This window comes from Notothenia coriiceps, unplaced genomic scaffold (genome assembly GCF_000735185.1).
Source record: "Notothenia coriiceps isolate Sejong01 unplaced genomic scaffold, NC01 NC01_scaffold00037244, whole genome shotgun sequence".
In the NCBI taxonomy this organism is placed as follows: Eukaryota; Metazoa; Chordata; class Actinopteri; order Perciformes; family Nototheniidae; genus Notothenia; species Notothenia coriiceps.
Window position 1 is genome coordinate 9,134,922 of NW_011369945.1, and position 14,028 is coordinate 9,148,949.

The window sequence follows — 14,028 nt, forward strand, 5'->3', positions numbered from 1 at the left end:
CAGTTAAAGGCCCTGTCACACTGTCACGAAATCTCTCAATGTCTCGATAAGCGGAAAGCATCCCTGGCGGACGGAACAACTAGATCTACACAAACCCTGTTGACCCTAAGATTTAGTGGGATGTACGTGCCGCGCGGACCGGCCCCGCCAGCGGAGTGGCGACGGCCGCGCTACTGAGTCCGGATGAACCACTTCCGACGACAAAGGGACTGTCACGAGGTCGTTAAAGGAAACCTTTGCCCGTGTCGCCTTCTCCCTAATTCTCACCCAACCGAATACCTACCATTACCCCTGACCAAGACCGTCCGCACAAAACAGAAGGGGGGACCCGCGAAGTACGGCGCAGATTATAGTAATGGCGCGGTTAGTTTTCGGAGTGTCGAAGGACTTCTCCAACATTGCGCAATCGCGTATCCGCTCTATAGCGCTACACTAATCTTTCGTAGACTGCAGATCGTTCATCCGTGGTTCCACACGAAACAGAAACGCTCACTGGCGGGGGGGAACTCGTTAGCTGACGCGGGTGTACTTTGACTACACCTGTGTCAGACGCCGTATACATGTTGGGACTTTTTCTGATATGGTTTGAAACGCGGTAGTACACGAAACTTTCCGTGTATAGTTGGAGGACGAGAACGGTGTGTGGGTCACGCCTTTAATACGGTTGAATAGTTCGTTATAAGTTAGTGAATAATGAAAAAGAGTTTGGGTTCTCAATCTATTAGGCTGAATTGAAATCCTGAAGACACATTACAAGATTGGTAACAAAAACGAGTACTGAGGAGATGTAATTCTGTACTTAATACAACAAAATATACTAGTACACAGTGTAGACCACACAACTGAGACACTAATGCTATACACACACAACACACAAGGAGTGTACACAGACAGACACACACACTACACATAGTGACGCCCGTACAACGAGTAACAAGTGGTTCACTGATACGGAAGATATAAGATTGTGACAATCAACACACAAGAGGTAACACACGTACACAGTCGACTACGACATACAAGTCTTAGACACACAGCAGCACGATTATTCAACTATAATTGGCGTTTATCTAAATATGCACTACTACACCGACAAATACTACACACACATCTTACATATCAAAGCGATCCGTACATAGATTTCAGCGAACACCAGACCGTCAGGATTATACACATTATACGACACAGGACACATACCACGTACATCAGTACATCATCGACAAACGGTTGTAAGTTTCGAACGCCAAATTTATGTAATGATCTCAACGAGAGAGTAGATAATGCGCACACTTATTTTCAAGGTTATTTATACACACTGTCACGAGGACTAAACTTTGAACAGGTACTCTCATTACACTATACGTCATCTGAGTTGATGACATTACCGTCACACTCAGCAGTGATAGTATGAACTAATCGTCTACCACATGTGACGATGGCTCTTGGACAATAACACCGAAGACAATAGTCTATTCTACAACTGATAGTTAGCGAGGACACGACTGAATGTGACCAAGACACAGGTGGGTCTCGTACAGTCACCATTCGATACAGCGAAACGACCACCCAGTCATATATTCGTAACTTACCAAGACCACAGGAGATTACGTAAGACACTACACAGACGTACTCTCGCGAATACTTAGGTAGGTAGCGAGTCCAGACGTGCTGACCAGTCAGCAGACAGGAGTCTAGTTTTCAAGTTCCTAACTATTTCAGTCGAAAGCAATATGTATTGGAGGTTAGCCTTGGACTGAGGTCTTTGGGGACGTCACGGTGAGGTGCGATCTGAGACTTAGACGAAGATTTAGGTGTGACTTCTATAGACAAGGCCCTGTTTTGGGTACCTTTATGTGCCTCCCCAATTACACACAGACTGCAAGCAAAGTTTCACAAATAGACTCCCTTACTTGTTGAGAATTTGAGGACGTCACCCCGAAAAATCTATTGATAATAATAGAACAAATATCCATATACATAAGTAACAAAATTTTTCTCTACATGAGTAGTCCTTTGGGATAACTAAACAAGGTGTCTCCCTAGGTAAATCTACAAATGTAGGTTTTCCCACCCCCATCACATTTTTCTCCCGTTGTTATGTTGGTGGTAATTGTATTTCTTCCGGACGTGTAGTCAATTTTATAGAATGACACATTATGAAGTTCACCTATCTTTGTCATAAAATTTTTTCTATTTCACCTTGTACATCATCATCACACCATCGTAGGACTATTGCCACGCCACACCCTTTCATGATATAACGGAATAAAATGTCTAAAAGAGACTGCCATTATACTGGACACAAGCAGCTACACACACACGATTAGAGTGGTGGTACGACAGTCACAATAACGTGTTTCCCAAGGCCATTAGTAGCTTCACCAGTGTATGGAAACCTCTCAATAAATTCACTAACTGAAGTGTTTGTCTACAGGGCAAAGGATAAACGTTGTGTTTCTATTATCCGCAAAGTAGTTTCCAACAACACCGTACACACAAAAGTCTGATTACACATATCAAGCGGATACCGTACACCCTAATTCGTACCAGCATAAGGGGAATCACAACACACACTACTACATCTTCCCATAGTAGAAGAAGTATGAATGAAGTCACCCGGTACCAGCCTAGTATTTTGTCACACCACAATAGCTAGCGACACACGTACCAACACAGCAGTTACGTTAAGAATATCAACATCTGAAGAAAAGTTGAACAAAAGGGAAGATTCTACCCACTTGCTATACTACATGCAAAGATACACATCGACACGACTACACACCAGCCTTTACAAGTATACCTCTTTACATTCACGTAACAAAGAAAAAAATATATGCATACGACGATCTACACAGGCAGAAGAGGAACACACACAGAGCGTAGACAAAACAACATAATCTATCACAACTGATGAGACACGTACTACACGAACACCGCTTTGAGAGCAACGTTATTACCACAAAAACGCCGGATATTAGTAACTCACATACACACACAATCTAGACACACTAGCGACAATTAAACTCCAAGTTATAATCCGAAAAAAATTAACGTCACCCTTTGACTTTCTCAAACCTTCCACCCTACCAGTCCCGCGACCACCAAACAACCAACCAGGCATACACATAGCACTACCACACGCTAACTTCTACACACACCAGTCCGGCCCTAGCACTACCCACCTCTATGGGAAATTCCAGGCGACAACGGAGCCCTCGAAAGCTACTGCCCATCGTAACAACATCGGGCCATTTGTGAGGGCATCTTAAGCCATTGTATGACCGCCGGTGGAATTTCTCAGGCTCCGGCAGCAACTTCGTGAGCGGTGGCAAAATCTTTGGCATGCCAAAAAATTGCCGAAGGACCTTGCGAAGGTTCATTTTCGTGTTGAATTTGTGTGTCCATGTTGCCCTTTGTAAGGCCAGCGTGAGGGCATCTTGTCAAATCGTGTCATCTTCGTCTTTACTTCGTGTGATCATCGGTGCCATCGGGCATTTTTCGCCTCACGAAGACCATACGAAGGAAACAAGAAGCTGCTCGATTATCTTAGGAAGGCAATACGACTACGTGAAGCCCTCGCAATGCCGTCGTGTAGCCATCGTATTATAGTACGATGACATCGAGATTGCATTTATTGCACAACAAAATCATGTAAACATATTATGTAAATAACCCAATTTGTGTTCTGTGAAACTGAAAAGGATATTACATTGTTTTTGTTACTTTCGTTGCAGTTGTATGTCTTAAATGTCATTTAGGTTAACTTCCTGTTTTATTTAGATGCTTTTATTTTGAAGGCGAGTTTACGCTGTTGACAGGAAGTTGTTGTTGCTATGGAAACAACATGACGGAGATAAGTAATATCTTCTAATCTACATATAAAGACGGAGAAAGTAAAGAATAAAGTGTATGTTTAAATGTTAGCACCACCCGAAGAGGCACAAGCTCTTACGTTGAGTCTGGATACATTCTAAATCATCAGTAAAGTCTACGACCATATTTTCGTGCGTGGTTCGGGACAGTGTGACAGGGGCTTACTCGATCTAAAAGATTATATTGTCTCTTTTAAAACAACTGTATTATTTGGTCTAAGAAATGTCAGAAAAAAGTCTAACATTCTGGTCGGAAAGATGAATCAATCATATAACATTACTGAATAGTTGCTGAATGCATTTTGACTAAAGGCTCCATATTGACACATATTTCGGGTTGCACAATCTCCATCATAAGTACTTTGCTAAATATTCTATCCAGATCAGCATGAATCAGCAGTTTGCCATCTGTGATCTGCTTCCTTCTCATTAATTGTCATTCAATGCCATAGCTTCATTATCCTAACAAAGGCCACATAGATATTCAATCATAAAGTTAGCATTTATATTGACATAAGGCTCTTTATCAGCCAATAAAACCAATAAATACTGTAAAAAATAATTTAACGAGTCTGAATTGCGATTCACAAGGGCATCTCATACAACAGCGTCAGTCATTGAACACACAATCAAAACCTGTAAACAAAAACAAAACATAAAAACAACAGTAAAGGAAACATAGGACGGGTATTTTACACAATTTGTGCTTAGTCATTGGAGGCATTCTGATGAGTCATGCTGATGTAAAGAGGAACAGATTTACCCTGGCTTAGGTCACAGCTGTGTTTCTGTCCCACAGACAGACACCATCACTTATCCAATGGGCTGCCTTGGGTTTAAGATTTACACTAACGATTATAAATTCATAGATCAATCAATACGCGGAGTCTGGCAGCCGAGACGTGTCCGCGCAGGCAGACACACACTCAGCTGCGGTCGCATCACAGGAATTCTAATGAGCGTGCGTGTGTGTGTACAGACATCAATACGCTGCAGCTTTACATTTCATTAGACCAAGGAGCACAGTTTAACTCCCAATGAATAGCAATAAAAACCACACAGCCTGAAACCACCTCCCATTTGCCTCAGCCTGGCTACTTTTTTCAAATCCTCTATTCCTTCTTTCCTCCAAATTCTGTTTTGTACAAATCTAGTGTTGTTTTCCAATTTATTTGGAGGGATCTAATTTAAAGCTAAAACAAATCACATCCTGTGTCACAACATACTTAAAAGCTTTTTACACTAGCTGTAGTTGGATTCACTGTTGATTTATAGTAGTTTCTGTCCTTTCTGTGTCTATTGTTTTTACAACCCAGTTTAGATTCAAGCACGCCCACTACAACAGCAGCGTAGCTCTGCGTGATTGCGTCATGGATGTGTAAAGAGAACGTCCCCACGTTAACAACGCTGAAGTCATATTACGTCTACTTTAGGTTGGTAAAAAAACAATATGGGCTTTTTATCAGACAGTGCAAGTGTTAGCCATGTTGAAAACCATTACAGCGGTCTTGTGTTGGAAAGTAACAAAGTATATACTCAAATACTAACTACATATTGTTTGCTAGTTTATTGATTCTTGAATCCATGGTGAATTATTATTTAAAGATGAATTAATATTCACTCAGCTATGCTTAACTGTGATCTTGTTTCATATTAAAAAGCACTATTTTCATCTACTTTGAAAAAGATGCTCTATGAAATTACTGCAATTCATATTTTATGGGATGAAAACGCTCTGACGCTTTGTCAATGCTTTTGTCATGCAGAAGTGGGCGGGGTTAAATCTAAACTAAGTTTGAAAAACCACAGACCATATCCCTGCTCCTTCAGACGCCTGCATGTCACCGCAGCATCTGCATTGATCTGTGTGAGGACAGCATCAGCGTCCAGCATTCACCCTTCTCCCCCCTCCATCCTCGAGCACAGGAAGACACGCCGGCTGAGGGGAAATGGGATTCCAATCATCGGGTATCATGCGGGATCTGCTGACCCCACACACTCCACAAACCCACACAAATCATCTGTCTGCACACAGACGCAGAGCAGGGGTCAGGCGCAAGGACTAGTGGGCCAGGTTTCAGCCGACTTAGCAAAACACCAGAGACAGGAAGCTGTGTAAGGAGGCATGTGCGTGTGTGCGTGTGTGTGTGTGCGTGTGTTGTGCACATTATCGTAGCCTATATGATAGCAGTTGACGGCAGCATTACTGCAACAGAGATTCAAAGTGCTTCAGAAGCGGACAGCCTAATGCTCAAACTGTCAAACTGTTTTCAAAAATTGCAGAAGATGAATATTTCAAAAAGATTTAATAGAATATGACAGAAAGAACGATGTAAACACAAAGACTTCCACACAAAGACATCACTGTTTGAAAGAAAGACATTAAGCGCCTACAAAATGAATGTATTGTCTGCCTAAAACTTTCTTTTATATGTCATATTTAAATCCTGCCGCCGATGAAATGTTCATATCACTTTTATTTACCATACTGTGTGTTACGTATGTATTTATGCATTTATTTGTATTCTTAGTTGACTGTTATATGTAATCACCCGAGGTTTGGTGACACGGACACACTCATGAGATGTCCAGCTGAGGATAAAAGTAGAAAAAAGCGGCTCGGTTGGATGTCAGATGAAGGAGCGGCTGATTGGCACACGTGCCGTGAGGCCTACTCAACAAGGGTACACACACATACTGCAAACACACAGGCACACACAAACACACACAGGGACTGCATGCTGTGTCTATCCTGAACATGATGGGAAATGACTGCTTGCCTTTGATTGAGGGTAGATTGTGAGGCTCCAAGCACACTAACAATCACACGGATGCACACACCCACACAGAACATGGGTGTATTCACCTCAGGAGGCACATAAGGAATCATCTTTACCCACCTTAAAGCCACTCAGATACACTCCTATTGATATTACTGACTACACCATCAAACAACACTCAGCAAGATAAAACCCACACAGTTTGAGTTTTGTCAAACCGTACCAGCTCTACACATCAAAAGTATCTGTTGATAATATTGGTTAATTATTTGATGTAGACTTACATTTCTGGCACATACAGTATATTAAAATTTGTGATGACGAAACCATTTGTCAGCAATGCCAAAACCAATGACAGAAATGCATCGTAAAATGGCTTCAGAGTCAAAATGGTTTTCTGAGGCTCACGCACACGCACACGCACATACTTTGTCAGGAGCATTTGAATACCCATTTTAGTCACATTATATCAGTTTAGCAGTTTCTCAGTTAACACTGTTTTATATCTCAACATCTTCAAAATGTGTACAAAACATACAATGACAAAAGCCTGTCCACACATGACCAAACAACACTACTGTTGCTTACAGAAAGACAACATGTCTTATCCATGATAATTAGATTCTTCATTTTTTATTCTGTTGGCTTTGAAAAGAGTTTCTGAGCCAAATAGGATTGAAGGGAATGTTGCCTGTTTGAAGAGTTTTTAATCCTCTCCTCCAAGTTTATATATCCATGAGTCATCAAAAATGAAGCTGCAGGTTTTTCATTTTTTCCGCTTCTACTTCTAAGAACACACACACACAAACACACGCTTCAGGATGCCTACCTTTCTTATGCGTCCGCTGCGTGTGCCAGTGAACGCCACAGTGTGTCCCCGGTAGTCGTAGGCCGTCACAGAGGTCATGCCTTCGTCCTTGTCCACGTACAGAGGGATGCCCTCGATGGCGGTGGTGCCCCCTAGAGGCTGGTTGAAGTCCTGGCCGCAGAAGTTGTCGTCAATCTGCAGTGGCTGCAGTGTTTGGGGGGGAAAGAAGAAGAAGAAAAAGCCATTAACTCAACCATTAACACTTTTTAAATCCCTTTTCTCGTTAAACTAACATTAATTCTTAAAGAAGGAGGAGGCTTTCGATCTCCCCGGCACTTAGTAGACGTTTTATGATGCTGGACTTGAGCCAAGTCTCTGCAGATTTACTGGGAAATGGTGTGAAATTAATGGGCGTCGCTGGAAAATTAACTTCCCTAACTCCCTTTATGAAAAAACTTTTCTGGAAAGTGATAAAAAAGGGGACAAAGTGATTTTTATTTTATAAAGGTCAAAAAGAAAAACATAACCGGTATACAGCTGCTTTGATTGATGCCTTCCCCTCCATTACAAGCTTTGATTATTTCATCGTACATGATGTCAACCCAAGCAATTACACATCCCAGCACGGCCTGAATGGATGAACAGTTGCTTGCTAATGTTTTAAATATTGATTTTCTTTGTATACAGCTTTGGCAATGTCGTTTCTAATAAGAGACAAGCCAATACAGGGAGTAAATCAAATGGAGCTGAGTAAACATAGAGGGGAGGGGGATCACATGAGCGGGACACTGGAGGGGATGACAGAGACATGACAGGAAGTAAATTATAGGTCAGATTAGCATAACCAAAGTGCCTCATGCAGGAACATCGCTAGGCTGATATGTTGATATGTCACGCTTGATTTATGAACGTGTGTGTGTGGCAAGTCATTAAACTCTGGTGATAGCTGTGTTTGCATCAGGAGGTGTGTAACGTGGACATGTGTAACAGAGATAATCGCCTTCATATAAATTACTGTGGAGACTCACACGTGCACAGTACACAAATACTGAGATGCACACAACTTTAGGTCTACACAACTCTGAAAAGGGATAGAAGAGTTGCAGAGTGATGTAGTTAATAGGACACAATGTGTATATTTGAAGAATGCGTTTTCAAATTTAGAGTTTTGAATCAGATTTTTCTTTCATTGTCTCATTGTGGGCAAATCAAATCAACAGGCATTGCTTTAAGAGCCATCTCTTTTAAATTAAGAAAAGGGGCTCTAACCTTACTCTAAAGATTAAAGGGGCCCTATAATGTTCATTGCCGGGTCATATGTGTATTTTGTTCCTCTACTGTGACATGTTTCCATGCTTTAATGTTCAGAAAGCTCTTTATGTTCTCATACTGCCTGGGCTGCAGCATCTCTTTTCACCCTCTGTCTGAAACCTGAGCCCAGTCTGCTCTGATTGGTCAGCTGGTCAAATGCTTAGAGTTGTCCCGCGCCTTAGCCTACTACGTACAAATTGGACTGCTTGCCAATCGAAGGGTGAGGGTTAGTGATGTTGAACCTATTCAACACACTACAGGATAGTGCTCTGATGATATCACCTGTTAATATTTCTAGTCCCTACAGCGTCAATCATGAGGTCTATTTGCATTGCACTTGTCTTTATTGCTACAACCCTCCTCCTTAGCAAAATAATTGTTTTAATTCACATGTAAACAATGGGAATTCAACTGTATGAGAACTCACTTGCAGACACAGAAAGATACAAAAACAAAAAAAAGCGGTTTGTTTGTTTGTTAAAAAACGTATCGTCTACATTGAGACTAATCGATCACATTTTCTCTTTTTAAAATAAAACATGTCAGACAGTGTGTGTTTGTTTCTTGCAGATTGGAATAAAAGGTTTGGGGAAAATTGCATTTTTTACAAGACTTTTTCAAAGGCAGACAGAAACTCAAAGGAACAAAGACAAAGTGAGTATTTGTCTGATTGTCAGCAACATGCTCTCACTTTTGGAAGTTTTTGGCGAGTGAATTGAGGACAAAGGAGAACAAAACAAGAGCGAGTCAACAAAAGGAAGGCCAGTGGAGTGATGCAGAGGAGATGCAGGCAGATATGAATCAAATGTAGTGAGGGAGAGCAGGAAGAGAGAGATGGCCATGGCCCAGTGAGAGTATGACCCTTGGCCTTGGGTCCCTGCCATACACTTTCCCCTCGTTTCCTCTGATAAACAAAGAGCAGAACCAGACCTCCCTTCAAGTCTCTTTCTTTATCTATGTTCCCCCCATCCCAGCCTCTACTGCTTGTAATCTTCAGTCTTCACTTTTATCCAAATATTTATCCGCTCCTTTTTTCTTCCAAAGTTCATGGGTTCATAGGAACTGGCCAATGGGAAGTCCTGTCCATCCCAAAGGGTAAGTATCCGCCCCCCCGCCTCTACATGCCTGCAGCTCTCTGAGACCTTTTCCTCTATCTGTAAAAGCATTATCAGGAAGGAAATCACATGTTTGTTGTAATAAATAACTGAAGGCTGCTGCACATGTTAAATAAATAATTGGGAGGAGATACTGTGGAATGATGGTCAAATGCTACTGTATGCTACTGAACATTAGCACGTCTGTATCAAAACCACTAGCATGTTGCACCAATCAAATACAAGCAACATGACCAGATCAAAAGTACTTTAGGTAATAATTACATCATTCAGCTTTGTTTCATTTATGCCGGCGCCTCGTACTTGTAAACTAATCTGCATTCCCAGTGTCTGTGGAGCTCGCCATTTCCGCAGCGGCGTTGCCGGCATGCTGAGGATGCTAATGGTTTGTTATGTTTAGCCTGACTTGCATCATTACCGTAGAGTCAACAGCTCAGATTGAGGCACAGTGGAGCGTTCAGTCGACGTGTTTTCACTGCAGACAAATGTGGCCTCACACAGACCTGACATCTGCTAGCTGTTGTGTGCATTGTAGACATGTAATTCCTGCTGTCTGCCTACTCTATCATTCCTCTACAGCAAGTTATCGAGGAGATGCTGAAGCTTATTCAGACAAAAATACGGGTGTGACTGAAGAGCCTAAACTGTGCGTTAACCCTATGTCCAGAACTACAAGTAGTTGATGCATACATGTGACTGAGTGTATATTTAAACACATTTTGAACAGCATCTTAGCCAGATAAACCACACTTCAAAAGGACAATTAGGTTCATGCCCATTTACAGATAACACTGTCCTAATTGGTCACTTCCTTGACAACTTCATTCATAGACAAAGCTTTGGGCTCTACAGAAAAAAAAGAAATTATTTTCTTCCACTCAATTTAGAGTTTGGGCTTTTTTGTTTCTTCATTTTCCAGACTTTTTGAAAGATAATCCACAAAACTACAAATAAAGGTGATCATTTGACTTATGTTGTCTATTCAAGTCTGTAGATTTCTGCTATAATTATTTAACATTCAGTGTTTCTGAACAACACAAATGTTGTTAATGATGTACTTTATCCCACATGACTCAAATGAATACTGGGTACATCTCAAGTTGGTCTCAGTATTACAATACCAAACAAAAAACTTTTGATTGATTTTAACAATCAATACATTTTCATTTAACTAAAGAAGATAAACTTGACTAAGTCTCACGTAAATAAAGTATTAATAGCCCATCATAAAATATTTTAAAGCAATGTGACATATGAGCAAGGTCTGATTTAAGTGTTTAAATGTACTTGAAACCTCATCAACAGAACAGACAGTTTAAACATCTACCACCCAACTTAATGTGTTCATAAAGGACAGCACTGTCTTCCATATTTGTTGGACTAATGAATTAGATTAATCATGTTAGGATGACTGATTTGTGACCTGGAGGGATATATAGTGTTAATATAAATGTGTAAGTCGGTCTAATAATCCTTTCCTGTGTCTCTAACATGAGGTGACCTGCACAAGTCTTTTATTAGAGCTTTCACCTGCTCGCCGTAACGTGTCCCTGTTGGCCTACTGCACCTCTGACCGCGCTATTATTATTACAAGCTATAGATCATAGTCTGGACACTGTACATAGCATTATACACACACACACATGCACAAACACACACACACACACACCTGTGTTCTATTTCCAGGGGGTTAGACAAGGACAGAGTCCCCTGTGTTGTCCTTGCAGAAGACCTCTGCTGTACACAGGCACAGGATGGCCCCTGGCAACACACACACACACATAGACCCCTGCCAAACTCTTGCTGGGTGAATGATGATGGGTGATGAGGGAAAGAGAGGGGCAAGTGGGATGAAGAGAAAAGGAGAGGAGATGGAGAGAGGGAAAAGACAAAAAGGGAGGGGGGTTGAGGGGAGAGAGACATAGGGTAAGGCTAAGGGTCAACAGCGCTCTTGTCGCCACTAATGAGCCTCGATCCAGGAAGAGAGCTGGCGAGCGAGGGAGACAGCGTGAACTGGTTTCAGAAGATGTGGCACTGGGAACTGTAACAGGCACACATCCATCCCAGAAACTGAAATGTTAGTCACCTTCTATGTGGGTTTGTCTTATTGTTGTATAATGTTGCACTGACAACAGGCTCATTATCACCTTGAAGGCTGTAATCAGCTTTATTTTACACATTTGACCTATCTGCTGATCATTCTTTAGGGTTATTTGATTGATCACTATCAAAAAATAGTGAAAATGCCCATCCTAGTAGCTCAAATTACAAAGTGATGTCTATTGTATAAATGTCTATTTTGTTGTCCAAAAATCGAAGATATTCAATAAATATGATATAAACTTTAAAAAAGGAAAGTCTTTGAGAAGCTGGAAATGTTGATCTACTAATCATTGCATATCTAAATGAATTATTGAGTTATGGTCTTTTGTGAGCAGTGGCGAGCCGAGACTTTTATACCTGGGCCCTCCAACAGTAAACTGAACAGGCAGATTCGAAGGATTTATTTATAAAATGTTATTTTAAATACAATTAAATCAAGTTATTTTGGTAAAACTAATGAAAAATATAACAAAAAAAATATTTTTAATGTTTTTAAATATTATTTTGTAGAATATCTTAGGCCCTCAGAGAAAAAGAGAGGGCCTAGAGGGCCACTGTTTGTGAGGTTAGAGTGACCTTGACCTTTGACCACCAAAATCGAATCGGTGCAACATTGAGTCCAAATGGACGTTTGAGCCGAAATTGAAGAAGACTCAAAGTGTTCATGAAAACTGGAAAAACATGGGCTGCTTTAGAAAATGTTTGTCTGTCGGTTTGTCTGTCTTAGGTTTTATTTATTTGTTACGGATCATAAGCTTTTAATTCTGATATAAAATCCCCATTAAAGGCAACAGGAAGCATTGTTCATGTATTGTCTATGAATTAAAGTTTGTGTACGTGCACATTTCTCTTCAGTTTACTGCAGTGTAGCTTTTCAGGAATAAAAGCACCAACATCTGTCCAATCAACTCAAATTGCCAGCTTTTGTATCTTCAAATCTTGATTCATTTGCAGACAGAGATGTAAGAGAGCACTGAAGGTTCAATCACAAAGAGAGAGATGGAGGCAGCGTGAGCGTGTTAGTGACAGTGATTGAGGTAAACAGAGAGGGGGAGCGCCAGGGATGTTGTCAACATGATCTCCAGAGAGCCAAATGTCTCAAGCTCTCTCCTCCTCATCCAATATTGCTGGCATAAACACATTGCTCCAATCCCATGGAGAACGAGTGTGTGTGTGTGTGTGTGTGTGTGTGTGTGTGTGTGTGTGTGTGTGTGTGTGTGTGTGTGTGTGTGTGTGTGTGTGTGACACATGCCACACTCCCAAGTGAGAAAGATAATGTTGAAGTGAGAGTTGTACTACTGAGACATGCTGGCTGATGCAATGAACAACAAGACTTGCAGAGAAAAATGCATTTAATTATGTGACGGTTAGCGTGTAAACAGAGTGTGTGTGCGAGTGTTTTTTAATAAAGAGGAGAGATGAGATTGGACTGCCAAACTTGGGTTGGGAGAAGTCAACAACACACTCACATGCAAACACACACTCTGGCCTGCATCCAGGTATGTGTTGGGACTTGGCGTTGGAGGCGGAAAACAGCCCTGGTTGGCCTTTAGTTTCCCCCAGTGAGCCAATATCTGCTCTCTAATTGGTTGTTAATGAGCGAGTGTGTGTGTGTGCATGTTTGTGTGTCAGTGTTTCTGACAGACAGAGAGAGAAACAGTGTGTGTGAGACAGGGGAGAGTTTGCAAGAGGCATCTTAAACATCTGTCTAACAGGCTGGGACACTTGAAGCTTTGACCTGCTTCAACACAAACACACACACACACACACACACACACACACACACACACACACACACACACACACACACACACACACACACACACACACACACACACACACACACACACACACACAGTGTGTTCGGGCTGGGTTTCGCTGTCCGCTCCGTGCAGCAGTGAGCCTCGGAATGTCCCGCCAACAAGGCACCCAGACCCCATGCAGCATTCTCATCTGTTTGTCATTACTGGTGTCATTTTCTGGTTGCTAACAAACGCCATTGTAACACATAATCACTGATGTTCCGCTGTAACGGTGGT

The 14,028-nt window shown here is 41.5% G+C and overlaps 1 long non-coding RNA gene across 1 annotated transcript in view; it reads right to left on the bottom strand.

The window, feature by feature from the left end:
* Positions 1-234: 234 nt before the first annotated feature.
* The window catches only part of LOC104964626 (uncharacterized), a 23,802-nt gene continuing 10,008 nt past the window's right edge, over positions 235-14,028 (bottom strand). The window contains exon 3 of the long non-coding RNA XR_800442.1: positions 235-249. This is a non-coding gene — a long non-coding RNA (uncharacterized lncRNA). The remainder of the gene's footprint in view (positions 250-14,028) is intronic.